The sequence below is a fragment of the Choloepus didactylus genome, chromosome X (genome assembly GCF_015220235.1).
Source record: "Choloepus didactylus isolate mChoDid1 chromosome X, mChoDid1.pri, whole genome shotgun sequence".
NCBI lineage: Eukaryota > Metazoa > Chordata > Mammalia > Pilosa > Megalonychidae > Choloepus > Choloepus didactylus.
The window spans coordinates 150,160,912-150,175,366 of record NC_051334.1 but is presented as its reverse complement, the minus strand read 5'-3'; the positions used below and the strand labels follow the sequence as shown (position 1 = coordinate 150,175,366).

General features: G+C 38.3%; 1 pseudogene; it reads left to right on the top strand.

Moving 5' to 3' along the window:
- The first annotated feature begins 837 nt into the window (after nucleotides 1-837).
- On the top strand, nucleotides 838-3,153 carry LOC119523430 (annotated as a pseudogene).
- The last annotated feature ends 11,302 nt before the right edge of the window (nucleotides 3,154-14,455 follow it).

Here is a 14,455-nt window from a genome sequence, read left to right as displayed (position 1 = left end):
CAGAAGTTTTCTGGATGCCATTAGCCTTCCTTTGGTGAAGGTATACTCATGTTGATGCATTAATTTGGACATTTTAATGGCCTTAAGACTGTAAATTTGTAACCAAATAAACCCCCTTTATAAAAGTCAATCCATTTCTGGTATTTTGCATGACAGCAGCATTAGCAAACCAGAGCACCCAGTTACTGGAAACACCCAGCACCAACCAACCCACTAAAATGAACTATCTACCACCAGGCACCAATCTGGAGAGAAGAGATGGTAGCAGAAAGAGCCCCCAACAAGGAAGGGGGTGGGGGAGTAAGTAAAGCTAATCTATAAAAGCAAATGGCCCCACACTGCTGGGGCCTTTCACCTCTGACCTTTCTTTTCTTGCAAGAGTGCCCACATGTTCTCTCATATGTGTATCTAATAAATTTTCTACCTGCAGAAACAAAAACTAAAACTAAAACAAAACAATGAAACATACCTGTAAGTATTGACCTAGAGGGGTTCCAACATTTCATTCTCATCTACAAATTTCAGGAAAAAGAATATGAACTATGATTCCACTTTTCAAAGAAACAACACAATAAAATTTATGTATGTTTATACATGCATATGTGTGGCCACAAGAAATTTGATAAGGTGAGGACTATCACACCACAGGCAAAGTACCATGTCAAAATTTGAGGGGAAAATGTGGAAATAAAATCCTCTCTGGAAGCGATGGCCGAGTCCCTGGGAAGGAAGACATGGTTGCCATCATTTGGTACACATAGGGTAGGGAGGCACTGCTTGTTGGTGCTTGAACCTGGGACTTGATGGTAGGTCCCTCTGCATGCTTTTGGTGGTGACATGGAGCTGTAGGAGTTGGGGATCCAAGAGGAATGTGGCCTGTTCAGCTGCATCGCTTCAGAAGAGTGACCCTCACAGCTAGATGTGCAGCAGGTGATCACTGTGGGACTCATGGGGCTGCAGCACTGGGGTCAGGAGAGTGCTGATATTGTGACCAGTGATGGGAATACAATGTCAACATTCAAATCACATAAGGGTATGGGTATTGTAAATCACATGTTAATGAAGATAATTTAAAGAAATTACATATTCAAGTCTTGGAATTGGACGTATGAATTATGCAACTACAGGAAAATGTGAATTAGAAAATTGTCAGACTTTTGTTGTTGAAACACTTCATGGGAAAATAGCAGTGACACACAATGGTGAATTGGTAAATGCTGCCCAATTAAGGAAAAAGAGTCTAAGTCATGATGTTGGTCTGTCAACAAGTTCTGTTGGTGAAATGATTACCCAATTATTGGCGTATAACTCCTCCTCAGGAATGAGATGGCATCCCAGAATGGTAGCTAGGATTAAAAAATAATGAAGTTCCCCACCTGGGGAATTACTGATATTCTCACAGGCATTGGGGTCTACCAATTTAGAAGGCTGAACCCTTGATCTTGGGGCTTGCCCTTATGAAGCTTGTTGCTGCAAAGGAGAGGCTAGGCCTACTTACAACAGTGCCCAAGGGTCACCCCCACCTCTTTTGATGCTCAGATGTGGCCTGTCTCTCTAAGCCAACTCTACAGGTAAACTTACTGCCCTCCCTCCTATGTGGGACATGACTCCCAGGGGTGTAAATCTCCCTGGCAACATGGGACATGAATCCTGGGGATGAGCCTGGACCCAGGATCATGGAATTGAGAAAGCCTTCCTAAACAAAAGGGGGAAAGAGAAATGAAACAAGATAAATTTCCAGTGGCAGAGAGGTTTCAAATGGAGTTGAAAAGTCATTCTGGAGGTTATTCTTGTGTGTGTGTGTGTGTGTGTGTGTGTGTAACCCTTTTTAGTTTTTAGTTTATTAGAATAGCTAGAAGGAAACATCTGAAGCTGTTGAGCTGTAATCCAGTGTCCTTGCTTCTTGAAGACAATCATATAACTATATAGCTTATGGGGGGAATGGGGAGATAGGATGTTTTGGGTGTTCTTTTTTACTTATATTCTTATTTTTATTTTTTATTTTTGGAACAATGAAAATGTTCAAAAATTGTCGTGATGAATGCACAACTATATGATCATACTGTTGAACAATTGATTGTATGCTGTGGATGATTGTATGGTATGTGAATATATCTCAATAAAACTGAATTTAAAAAAACTTAATGAAGGAGGCATCTACAGCATACTCCCTGCTTATCATGCACAGAGATGTTATTTATGCAGTCCAAGATCCTTATGGAAATCCGCCTCTATGCATTGGTCATCTTATTCCTGTATCTGATACAAATGAAAAAGGGAAAGAACTCTCAGAAATGGAAGGATGGGTGGTGTCTTCAGAATCTTGTAGCTTTTTATCTATTGGTGCAATATATTACCATGAAGTATTGCCTGGAGAATTTGTGAAAATATCAACATAGTGTCCAAACTGTTGATACTATATCAAGGCCTGAAGGAAATCCAATGGCTTTTTGTGTATTTGAATATGTTTGTTTTGCAAGACTAGATTGTATATTTGAAGACCAAATGATTTACATGGTAATATACTGCTGTGGTCAGCAGTTGGCAATTGAAGCACCTGTGGATGCAGATTTAGTCAGCACTGTTCCCAAATCTGCTACACCTGCTGCCCTTGTTTACATAGGAAAGTGTGGAAGTGCTGTGTAAAAATTGCTAGGTAGGAAGAACCTTCATTCAGCCAAATATATGGTTAAGACAACTTGGTGTTACAGAAATTTTGGAGTATTGTCAAATAACTTTATGGGCAAAAGAATTGTTCTTGTGGATGATTCTATTGTGAGAAGCAATGCCATCTCTCCCATAATAAAATTGCTCAAAGAGTCTGGTGCAAAAGAGGTACGCATTTGAGTAGCCTTACCACCAATTAGATATCCATGCTTCATGGGAATAAACATTCCCACAAAAGAAGAGCTTATTGACAATAAGCCAGAATTTGATCATCTTGCACAATATTTAGGAGTGAAGAGTGTTGTATATCTGTCAACAGAAGGACTGGTTTCATCTGTACAAGAAGGGGCAAAATTTTAAAAACTGAAAGTGGAAAAGCAAGAAATTATGATACAAGAAAATGGGAATTGTCTGAAATATTTCAAAAAGAGCAGTCATTGTACAGCTTGTCTCACTGGAGAATACCCTGTGGAATTGGAATGGTAGTTGGTGGGGGCAAATATGTCATTTCAAGATATAAAGTTCATCAAGAAGTTATAGTAATTACGCCTTATTATTGAGTTACTCTTACTCAGTCGGTACAATGTAAAATTCTGTATGTTTATGTTTACCTTTGTGAGTTTTGGGATTTTTCTGAAAATGCTACCAAATTGCTATGCTTTCTTTAATAATCCTAGATAAATATTTTGGTGTTATCTAGGGAAAAATCCTCTCTGTAATATTAATTTGAGTATATAATCATTGAACAAACATATGTTCAGCTACTAGATGTTACAACGAGCAAAAGAAAGTCTACATGATTAGGTACTGTGATTGTGGCTTAATTTCTTCACGAATTTTCTGTTGTAAATTTAATAAACATTAATGTTTTAATATACCTTCCATATTTAAATTGCATTTTAATATAGTTTTTTAACAGTTTTATTCATACACCATACAATCCATCCTAAGTGTACAATCAGTGGCTCTTGGTATAATCACATAGTTAAGCATTCACCACTACAGTCAATATGAGAACATTCTCATTTCTTCTGAAGAAAAAAATACCATACCTCTTATATCCCCCTATTATTGACATTTAGCTTTGGTATATTGCCTTTATGACAATTAATGAAAGAACACTACAATGTTACTGTTAACCATAGACCCTAGTTTGCATTACATGTATTTTCCCCTTATACCCTTCCATTTTCAACACTTCACAATGGTGACATTCATTTGTTCTCCCTCATAAAAAACTTTCTCATATTTGCACATTTAATCACCATCCTTGTCCACTCTAGTTTTGCTAAGTTATACAGTCCTAGTTTTTATCATATCTTTCCTTCTGGTGTCATACATGCCCTTAGACTTCCTCTTTCAACCATACTCACACTCAGCTTTGTTTATTATACTTATAATATTGTGCTACCTTCACACAGTATTGTGCTATCCATTTCTAAACCCTTACAATCAATCTTGTTAAACATTCTGTACTCCTTAAGCATTAAATGCCCAGTCTCTACCATGTTTCTATCTCCTGATAACCTGGGTTCTCAATTTTAACTCTCCAAGTTTGCTCATTATAGTTAGTTCATATTAGTGAGACCATAAAGTATTTTTCCTTTTGTTTTCTGGCTTATTTCACTCAGCAGAATGTCCTTAAGGTTCATCCACATTTTTGCATGCATCATGACTTTATTCTGTCTTACAGCTGCATAAATATTTCCTCATATGTACATACCACAGTTTGTTATCCACTCATCATTTGATGGACATTTGAGCTAATTCCATGTATTGGCAATCATGAATAATGCCACTATAAGCATTGGTGTGCAGATACTGTTTGTGTCTCTGCTTTCAGTTCTTCCAAGTGTATATCTAGCAATGGGATTCCTGGATCATATGGCAATTCTAAAATTAGCTTCCTGAGGAACCTCTAAACTGTCTTCCAGAGTGGTTGCACCATTCTACATTCTCACCAACAGTGAATAAGTGTACCCATTTCTCCACATCCTCTCCAGCACTTGCAGTTTTCTGGTTTTTGGATAATGACCATTCTAGTAGGTGTGAGATGGCATCGCATTATGGTTTTGATTTGCATTTACCCTAATAGCTAGTGAAGTTGAAAATCTTTTCATGTGCTTTTGAGCCATTTGTATCTCCTCTGTGGAAAAGTGTCTATCCATGTATTTGCCAAGTTTATAATTGGGTTGTCTTTTCATTGTTGAGTTGTGAAATCTCTTTATATAATCTGCAAATTAAACCCTTATTGGATATGTGGTTTCCAAATATTGTCTCCCATTGGGTAGGCTGCCATTTTACTTTCTTGATAAAGTCCTTTGATGTGCAAAAGTATTCAATTTTGAGGAGATCCCATTTATCTATTTCTTCTTTCATTGTTTGCACTTTGACCAACCACAATACCTTTAAGATATTTCCCTATATTTTCTTCTAAGAGTTTTATGGTCTTAGCTCTAATGTTTAGGTCTTTGATCCATTTTGAGTTAATTTTTATATGGTATGATATAGGGATCCTCTTTCATTCTTTTGGATATGGATATCCAGTTCTCCAAGCACAATTTGTTGAAGAGATTGTCTGTTCCAGTTGAGTGGACTTGCCTGCCTTCTCAAAACTCAATTGACAGTATTGAGGAGTCTGGGCCTGGAGCAGATATACCCCCCCACTCCTGTTCCTTCTGTAGATCTTTCCTTCCTGACATCTTCCCTGTTGACTGTGCTGAGAAGTCCACTTAACCCAGCCCAGTCACTGGCATTGAAGAAACTCAACCTAGTCTCAGGAATTCAGCCAGAGGGACAGGAAGAGGTATAACCTCCAGTGGGCACCCAAACCCATATTTTCTGACCCATAATGACTCAGACCACCCAGGAAACATCTTGGGGTTCAGTTATACAGACTCTGGTGCTGCTTCCACAGTGAGGATTGGGCTTTGTCCCCACGGGACCCACCAGGCAAGCTCCTGAAGCTCTGGGATATCTCAGCACTCCATATGCTTATCTGGTAGTGAGTGAACTCCTGGAGGAAGATAGTTGTCAGCCTCAGCTCACTATTGACAGTGCAGTCACTGGACATCTGATCTTCAAATCAGATGCACCTTTCCACAGGGAGCAACAAGAGGAACTGTGGAGAGAAGGAATTGGATTTTTCCAATCCCAGAATTCAGGCCATCCATTATCTTAAAAAATGCCATTCATGCAGCACATCTGCAGGAAAGACATATCTCCCATTATGACATTGAGGCAGAATTCTCATATTAAAAAGAATGGCATTATATATAGTGAATTGCCAGATTTCACTCACAGATCCAGAGTGACTCAACATGTGTTAATGCACAAAGGAAAGAAATTCTACCTCAGCAATCTTGTTGGTAAAGACCTCAGTGACCAGTCATCTGTTAATAAACAAAAGCAAATATGTACTAAAAATATATCATATGAATGTCATCTAATTGGTAAATCCTTTGTTGAAAGCTCTGGCCTTACACATTGCAGTGGAACTCACACTAGAGAGAAACCATATGAATGCCATCTATGTGGGAAAGCTTTCATGCTATATTCTGCCAAGAGTCAGCATGTGAGAACTCACATTGGAGAGAAATGATATAAAGGCTACCTATGCAGGAAAGCCTTCATCCACTATTCTGTACTTAGGCAACATGAAATGAGTCACACTGGAGAGAAGCCCTATGAATGTCATCTATATGGGGAAATCTTTGCTCAGGCTTCTATCATGAGAAAACATGAGAGAATTCACACTAGAGAGAAACCATATGAATGCCATCTATGTGGGAAAACCTTTGCTCATTGTTCTAGCCTGGGAGAACATAAGAAAACTCACACTGGACAGAAGGCATATGAGTGCTATATATGTGGGGATGTCTTCATTCATTTTTCTTCCCTGAGACAACACAAGAAAACTCACACTGGAGAGAATCCATATGAATACCATCTGTGTGAAAAAGCCTTTAATTGATGTTCTGCCCTGAGACAACATGAGAGAATTCACAGTGGAGAGTAAACCTATGAATGTCACCTTTGTGGGAACACCTTCATTTATCATCTACCTTTAGAAAACATGAGAAAATTCAATCTGCAGAGATACCATAAGAATATCATATATGTGGGGGAAACCTTAGTTTATTTCTGTAAACTTAGCATGACAGAAACCAAACTGAAGAGAAACCTTATGAGTGGCATATATGTGAAAGTCTTCAATCAATATTTTGACCTTAGATGACATGAGAGAACTTATACTAAAAAGGTTTTGTATATGGATGAGATTTCAGCCCTTGAGTACACCTTTAAAAATGCTAGAAAACTCACATGTTGGAAAAAATACTAATCAATCTGGTAGAGCTTTTAGTCATCCTGACTACTGTGTCAATCCATGCCAAATTAAACTGGAGAGGATTGATGTAAATGTCACCTATATATAAAAGCATTTAGTATACAGTCATACAACCTGAGAGAAATCATAACATACATGTAATGAAAGTGGAAGTGTTTAAATCCACTGCTCTACCCCATAGACAAGTCTTTACCAGAAGATGAAACTCCTTGAGAGAATGCCAGAAAATGCCAGCTGGAGATGTTATTCATGAAAAATTGCACAATATCATTTATTCATACAGCAACACTTGTAGGGCAAGTGTGAAGTCACATGGTATGAAACTCATTGGTACCATGAATGAAGGCATATCTTCAGTGATCATTCATTCCTTAGCATTAATATTCTTATGCTGAGGAACCAACAATCCTAAAGTCAATTTAGGAAGATATTCAGTTAGATTTCACACCAGAAAATTCATAGTGTTAAATAAAATCTTTTATATGGACCCTTTAGCACTCAATTCAGCAAAGAGTCAAGCATTTTGAACAAGACTTACATTTGAAATTATTTATGACAATGTAGAATTGTGATGTGTCATTGGTATTATACTGAATGATAAATTTTGTAAAAAGTAAAATTAAGTGAGAAAAATTCCATAGATTAGCACTTGCATATTAGTAAGCAAGAAATAATGTTGCTGAAAATCCAGTATGCTGGCCATGTTTTGTTTTTATGCAGTTCTAAACAAAAATATTTGAATCAAACAGAACACAACTTTGAATGTGAACTCAATCACTTAGAATATAAAATTATGATTCTTAACTATTATCTTAGAATTATATATGATCATGGCAAGGATGAGAAAACACTTGGATAAGTAAACATACTTTAGAAGTAGAAAAAAATCAATTGACAGAATTTAGAAATAATAGCTAAAACTCAGGAATAAATGTGACCACTGTAAGAGCTTACAATCTAGGCCCTAATTGTCTTATAAGTATTTTCTAAATGAGACCATACAATATTTGTCCTTTTGTTTCTGGCTTATTTTGCTCAACATAATGTCCGCAAGGTTCAATCACCTCGTTGCATGCCTCACAACTTGCTTCCTTTTTGTAACTGCACAATATTCCATCATATGCATGCACCACAGTTTGCCCTTCTGCTCCTCCATTGATGTACCCTTCAGCCACCTCCATCCATTGGCTGTCATGAATAATGCTACTTTAAAGATCAGTGTTCATGCCCTCCCCCCTACATGGGAACCGACTCCCAGGGGTGTAAATCTCCCTGGCAATGCAGGACATGACTCTCGGGGATGAATCTGGACCTGGCATCATGGGATTGAGACTATCTTCTTGACCAAAAAGGGGATGCAAAATGAGATGAAATAGTTTCAGTGGCTGAGAGATTTCAAACGGAGTCGAGAGGTCACTCTGGTGGACATTCTTATGCACTATATAGATAACACCTCTTAGGTTTTAATGTATTGGAATAGCTAGAAGTAAATACCTGAAACTATCAAACTCCAGCCCAGTAGTCTGGACTCCTAAAGACAATTGTATAACAATGTAGATTACAAAGGGTGACAGTGTGATTGTGAAAACCTTGTGGCTCGCACTCCCTTTATCTAGTGTATGGATGGATGAGCAGAAAAATGGGGACAAAAACTAAATGAAAAATAGGGTAGGATCATTTGGGTGTTCTTTTTTACTTTGATTTTTTATTCTTATTCTGATTCTCTCTGATGTAAGGAAAATGTTCAGAAATAGATTGTGGTGATGAATGCATAACTATATGATCATACTGTGAACAGTTGATTGTACACCACGGATGATTGTATGGTATGTGAATACATTTCAATAAAACTGAATTTAATTGAAAAAAAGATCAGTGTGCAAGTGTCTATTTGAGTCCCTGCTTTCAGTTCTTCAGAGTATATTCTTAGTAAAGGCATTGCCTAATCATATGGGGACCCTATATTTAGCCTCCTGTGGATCCACTACATTATCCTCTGGAAGAGCTGCACCATTCTGCTACCCTGCCAACACTGAATATGTATACCTCTCTCTGCATTTTCTCTAGCACGTGAATCCTTCAATTTATTTATTTAGTTTATTTTGAATATGCAGATTTTGTTGAGATGTATTCATATAGCATATATTCTATCTGAAATAAACAACCTCACAGTATCTTCACTTAGTTTTACAATCATCATCAGTCTCAATTTTAGAAAATTCTCATTGCTCTAAAGAGAAAAATAACAGATAGACACACCCACACAAAAGAGAAAACCCAAAACACCCTTAACACTCACACACCCCCCCCCAATTATTTACCTCTAGTATTGGTGTGGTACTAGTGAGGTATTACCATTAAATATACAGTTGTTACATTTATTCCTGAGTTTTAAGTGATATTTCTAAATTCTGAGATGCTGTCCTTTTTGTTTATTTCCCTGGAACTTTGGGTACCTGTGTGACACCTAAGGCTCAGAATTAGGGTTCTGCAGCTCTGAAAGTCAGCATTACTCCATACAGCAACTGTTAAAGAAGCCAAAAAAGAGATCAGACTTCAATTAGAGATATGAATGAAGCTGAACTGGTTGGGACAAAGGTAAATCAGAATATAGGGTAAAGGTTGATACTGTCTGTATTTTTTTTTAATTCATTTTATTGAGATATATTCACATACCATGCAGTCATACAAAACAAAGCGTACTTTCAGTTGTTCACAGTACAATAACATAGCTGTGCATTCATGACCAAAATCAATCCCCGACACCTTCATTACCACACACACAAAAATAACAAGAATAATAATTAAAGTGAAAAAGAGCAATTAAAGTAAAAAAGAACACTGGGTGCCTTTGTTTTTTTCCTTCCCCCATTTTTCTACTCATCCATACATAAACTAAACAAAGGAGAGTGTGGTCCATATGGCTTTCACAATCACGTTGTTACCCCCTCCATAAGCTACATTTTTATACAATCGTCTTCAAGATTCATGGGTTCCGGGTTGCAGTTCGACAGTTCCAGGTATTTACTGCTAGCTACTCCAATTCACTAGAACCTAAAAAGGGTTGTCTATATTGTGTGTAAGAGTGCCCACCAGAGTGACCTCGTGGCTCCTTTTGGACTCTCTCTGCCACTGAAGCTTATTTCAGTTCCTTTCACTTCCCCCTTTTAGTCAAGAAGATGCTCTCCATCCCATGATGCCAGGTTTACATTCCTCCCTGGGAGTCATATTCCACATTGCCAGGGAGATTCACTCCCCTGGGTGTCTGATCCCACATTGGGGGAAGGGCAATGTTTTCACCTGCCAAGTTGGCTTAGCCAGAGAGAGAGGGCCACATCTGAGCAACAAAGAGGCATTCGGGAGGAGGCTCTTAGGCACAATTATAGGGAGGCCTAGCCTCTCCTTTGCAGCACCAGTCTTCCCAAGGGCAAGTCCTGTGGTAGAGGGCTTAACCCATCAAACCACCAGTCCCAGATGTCTGTGAGCACATCAGCAATCATCGAGGTGGGGAAGCCCAATACCCCTGCATTCTCCACCAGCTCCTCAAGGGGGACTCTGCATATTTTTTCATGCTTTTTTTTTTATTAACTCTTTTTTTTAAACCAACTATATAAAAAATTTAAAAAACTTTAAAAACATACAATAAAAAAACATTTCAAACAGACCACAACAAGGGAGTAAGAAAAAGACAACTAACCTAAGATAACTACTTTACTTCCAACATGTTCCTACTCCAAGAAAGTAAACTAATATAGAAACATTTCTGTGAACTTGTTCCTACCAGACCCATCAGAAATTAACAGACCATAGTCATTCCTGGGCATTCCCGGAATGTTAAATTTACCCACAGTAGCTTATCTGTTCTTATTGGATTATCATTCCCCCTTCCTTAATTGCTCTCTATCACTAGCTCCCCTACATTCTACATTATAAACTATTTGTTTTACATTTTTCAATGTTCACATTAGTGGTAGCATATACTATTTCTCTTTTTGTGTCTGGCTTATTTTGCTCAGCATTATGTCTCCAGGGTTCATCCATGTTGTCATATGTTTCATGACATCGTTCCTTCTTACTGCTGCTTAGTATTCTATCGTGTGTCTATACAACATTTCATTTATCCACTCATCTGTTGAAGGACATTTGGGTTGTTTCCATCTCTTGGCAATTGTGAATAATGCTGCTATGAACATTGGTGCAGATATCTGTTTGTGTCACTGCTTTCAGATCTTCCGGGTATATACTGAGAAGTGCAATCGCTGGATCAAAGGGTAACTCTATATCTAATTTTCTAAGGAACTGCCAGACTGACTTCCAGAGTGGCTGAAACATTATATATTCCCACCAACAGTGAATAAGAGTTCCAATTTCTCCACATCTTCTCCAGCATTTGTAGTTTCCTGTTTGTTTAATGGCAGCCAATCTAATTGGTGTATACCATTGTGGTCTTAATTTGCAACTCTCTAATAGCTAGTGAAGCTGAACATTTTTTCATGTGTTTCTTGGCCATTTGTATTTCCTCTTCAGAGAACTGTCTTTTCTTATCTTTTGCCCATTTTATAATTGGGCTGTCTGTACTATTGTCATTGAGTTGTAGGATTTCTTTATATATGCAAGATATCAGTCTTTTGTCAGATACATGGTTTCCAAAATTTTTTTCCCATTGATTTGGCGGCCTCTTTACTTTTTTGACAAATTCCTTTGAGGTACAGAAACTTCTAAGCTTGAGGAGATCCAATTTATCTATTTTTTCTTTTGTTGCTTGTGCTTTGGGTGTAAAGTCTAGGAAGTGGCCGCCTAATACAAGGTCTTGAAGATGTTTCCCTACATTGTCTTCTAGGCATTTCATGGTACTGTCTTTTATATTGAGATCTTTGATCCACTTTGAGTTAATTTTTGTGTAGGGGGTGAGGTAGGGGTCCTCTTTCATTCTTTTGGATATGGATATCCAACTCTCCCAGCCCCATTTCTTGAAAAGACTGTTATGTCCCAGTTCAGTGGCTTTGGGGGCCTTATCAAAGATCACTTGGGTATAGATCTGGAGGTCTATCTCTGAATTCTCAATTCAATTCCATTGATCAAGATGTCTATCTTTGTGCCAGTACCATGCTGTTTTGACAACTGTGGCTTTATAATAAGCTTCAAAGTCAGGGAGTGTAAGTCCTCCCACTTCGTTTTTCTTTTTTAGAGTGTCTTTAGCAATTCGAGGCATCTTCCCTTTCCAAATAAATTTGATAACTAGCTTTTCCAAGTCTGCAAAGTAGGTAGTTGGAATTTTGATTGGGATTGCATTGAATCTGTAGATGAATTTGGGTAGAATTGACATCTTAATGACATTTAGCCTTCCTATCCATGAACATGGAATATTTTTCCATCTTTTAAGGTCCCCTTCTATTTCTTTTAGTAGAGTTATGTAGTATTCTTTGTACAGGTCTTTTACATCTTTGGTTAAGTTTATTCCTAGGTACTTGATTTTTTTAGTTGCTATTCAAAATAGTATCTTTTTCTTGAGTGTCTCTTGTCGGAAATAAAGTGGTACCTATAAGGGAATAAACGCTCTCTCGGTTCTGGAGGAGAAAAGAATTTATTTACGATCTTGCAAGATGGGGCGTCCAGCCAAACACGCGGAAGGCTGGCGCCCCAGAGGAAGAGAATGGCGATGTTTAAATCTCCTACTCCTAATTCGCAAGTCCCTCCCCTGTTTCCCCATTGACTGGGTACTACAGAGGTTACAGCCTATCCGAGAACACTAACTAATTCATCTTTTGAGATTTTAATTTGTACAGCCAATCCCAGAGAGCCAACTAGCTCATTATTGAGATTTTGAACTGATTAGCCAATGCCCCCCCAAATTTTTATTTTTTTGCTGTGAGTTCCCGCCTCTGATACTACCTCATGTCTCTTTACATCAGGCAGATTCTCTCTTCTCTTTGTCTGGGGCTTGTTTAAACTGGTTTTGCCTCCATTTCCCTTATTCCATGCTGTCTCTATGTGAAAACGAAACTTATTCCTTTCTTACAGATTCCCAACTCTTTTTTTTTAAACACTTTTAGTTTTCACATTTTAGATTCTCAAATTTGCTAAAGGCTTTTTTACATTCCTCATCATAGGGATCTTTCTTATTTTTGATTCTAGTGGTTTTGATGGCTTTTTGAACTAGCCTTTGAGCACACGGGATTATGTAGCACCCAGCTGTTATAAACATTTTGGCTGGAATGATAAGGAAAATTAAAATAGATGTTGCAATTCCTTTCCATTTCTCGAACCAATTTTCCAACCATTCTATGACTGGGTTGTTAATGCTAGAATTCTTTTCTAGTTTCTGAAATAAGGCTGTTAAGCCTTGTAGGGCTTTGATGATAGTTCCATTAGGTGCGGTATTATTGGGGATGAATGTGCGACAATTTCCCCCAACTATAGCACAGACGCCTCCTTTTTCAGCTAGCATCATGTCTAGGGCCATTCTGTTTTCCCATGCCATTCGGCTAGTGGCATCTAACTGTTCTGCTATTTCTTTAATGACATTCCTGGTATAGTTGATAAATTTTAGCTGATGATTGACATTTTTATTGATGGTGACCCACCAGAATAAGGACGATTTAAATTTTGCAGCTAATTGATTTTTAGCTTTAAACTCATTAGGAACTTTCTGGGGAACCCCTATACTATCTACAAACATTTTTTATTGAAGGAACTAGGTACACTTTGTACATTTTTCTTTTCTCCTTTGCCTTGGGTTGGTACTTTATTACTTTCAAATGCCAGGGTAAATGAGATAGCCAATTGAACCAGAGCACAGGTTCCTCCCCACCTTTCAGGTAGTGTTGGCCAGAGGATGCCCTTCCCACAGTACCACCAGAGGTCTGCTCGGGGTATAGTTAGGCTGGAGAAGTTGCCAGTACTATCCTTGCTCACATTCCACACCTGTGTACACAAAGCCATGGTACCAAGATCCTGGAGCCCTTCTTCCCATCTGGAGAGACAGGCAGAGTGGTTTCCAGGACCAAGGTGAGACGCTGGTATGGCTTTGACACTTCCCTCCTGGACTGGAGGGAAAAGGGAGGACAACGTACTACAACTTTCACCAGGAGTAGCATTTTGAAAGAGGAGTGTTATACATTTAAACTCCCTTTCATGCTTTTTCATCCCCAAGGGGAAGGGCATAATCTGAACAGTGGGTTGTTTGGTTGTACAAGCATAACAGTCACTTCTGTTTAGACTCTGGATGGTATGTTTGCCCCATTCTACCCAGGCATTTGTATTTCCATAACCTGTCTCTATTTCTGTGGTTTGCTTTAAGTCTTTGGTCTTAAGTATTCTAATGACCTTGGGGTCAATTTGTACTGGAGAGTTAAATTCCAGCCAAGTTTCCCTTAATGGTTTTTCCTCCAACCTGGGTAAGACCCATCCCTCATACTGTGTGGTCCACCAAGCAGTGTT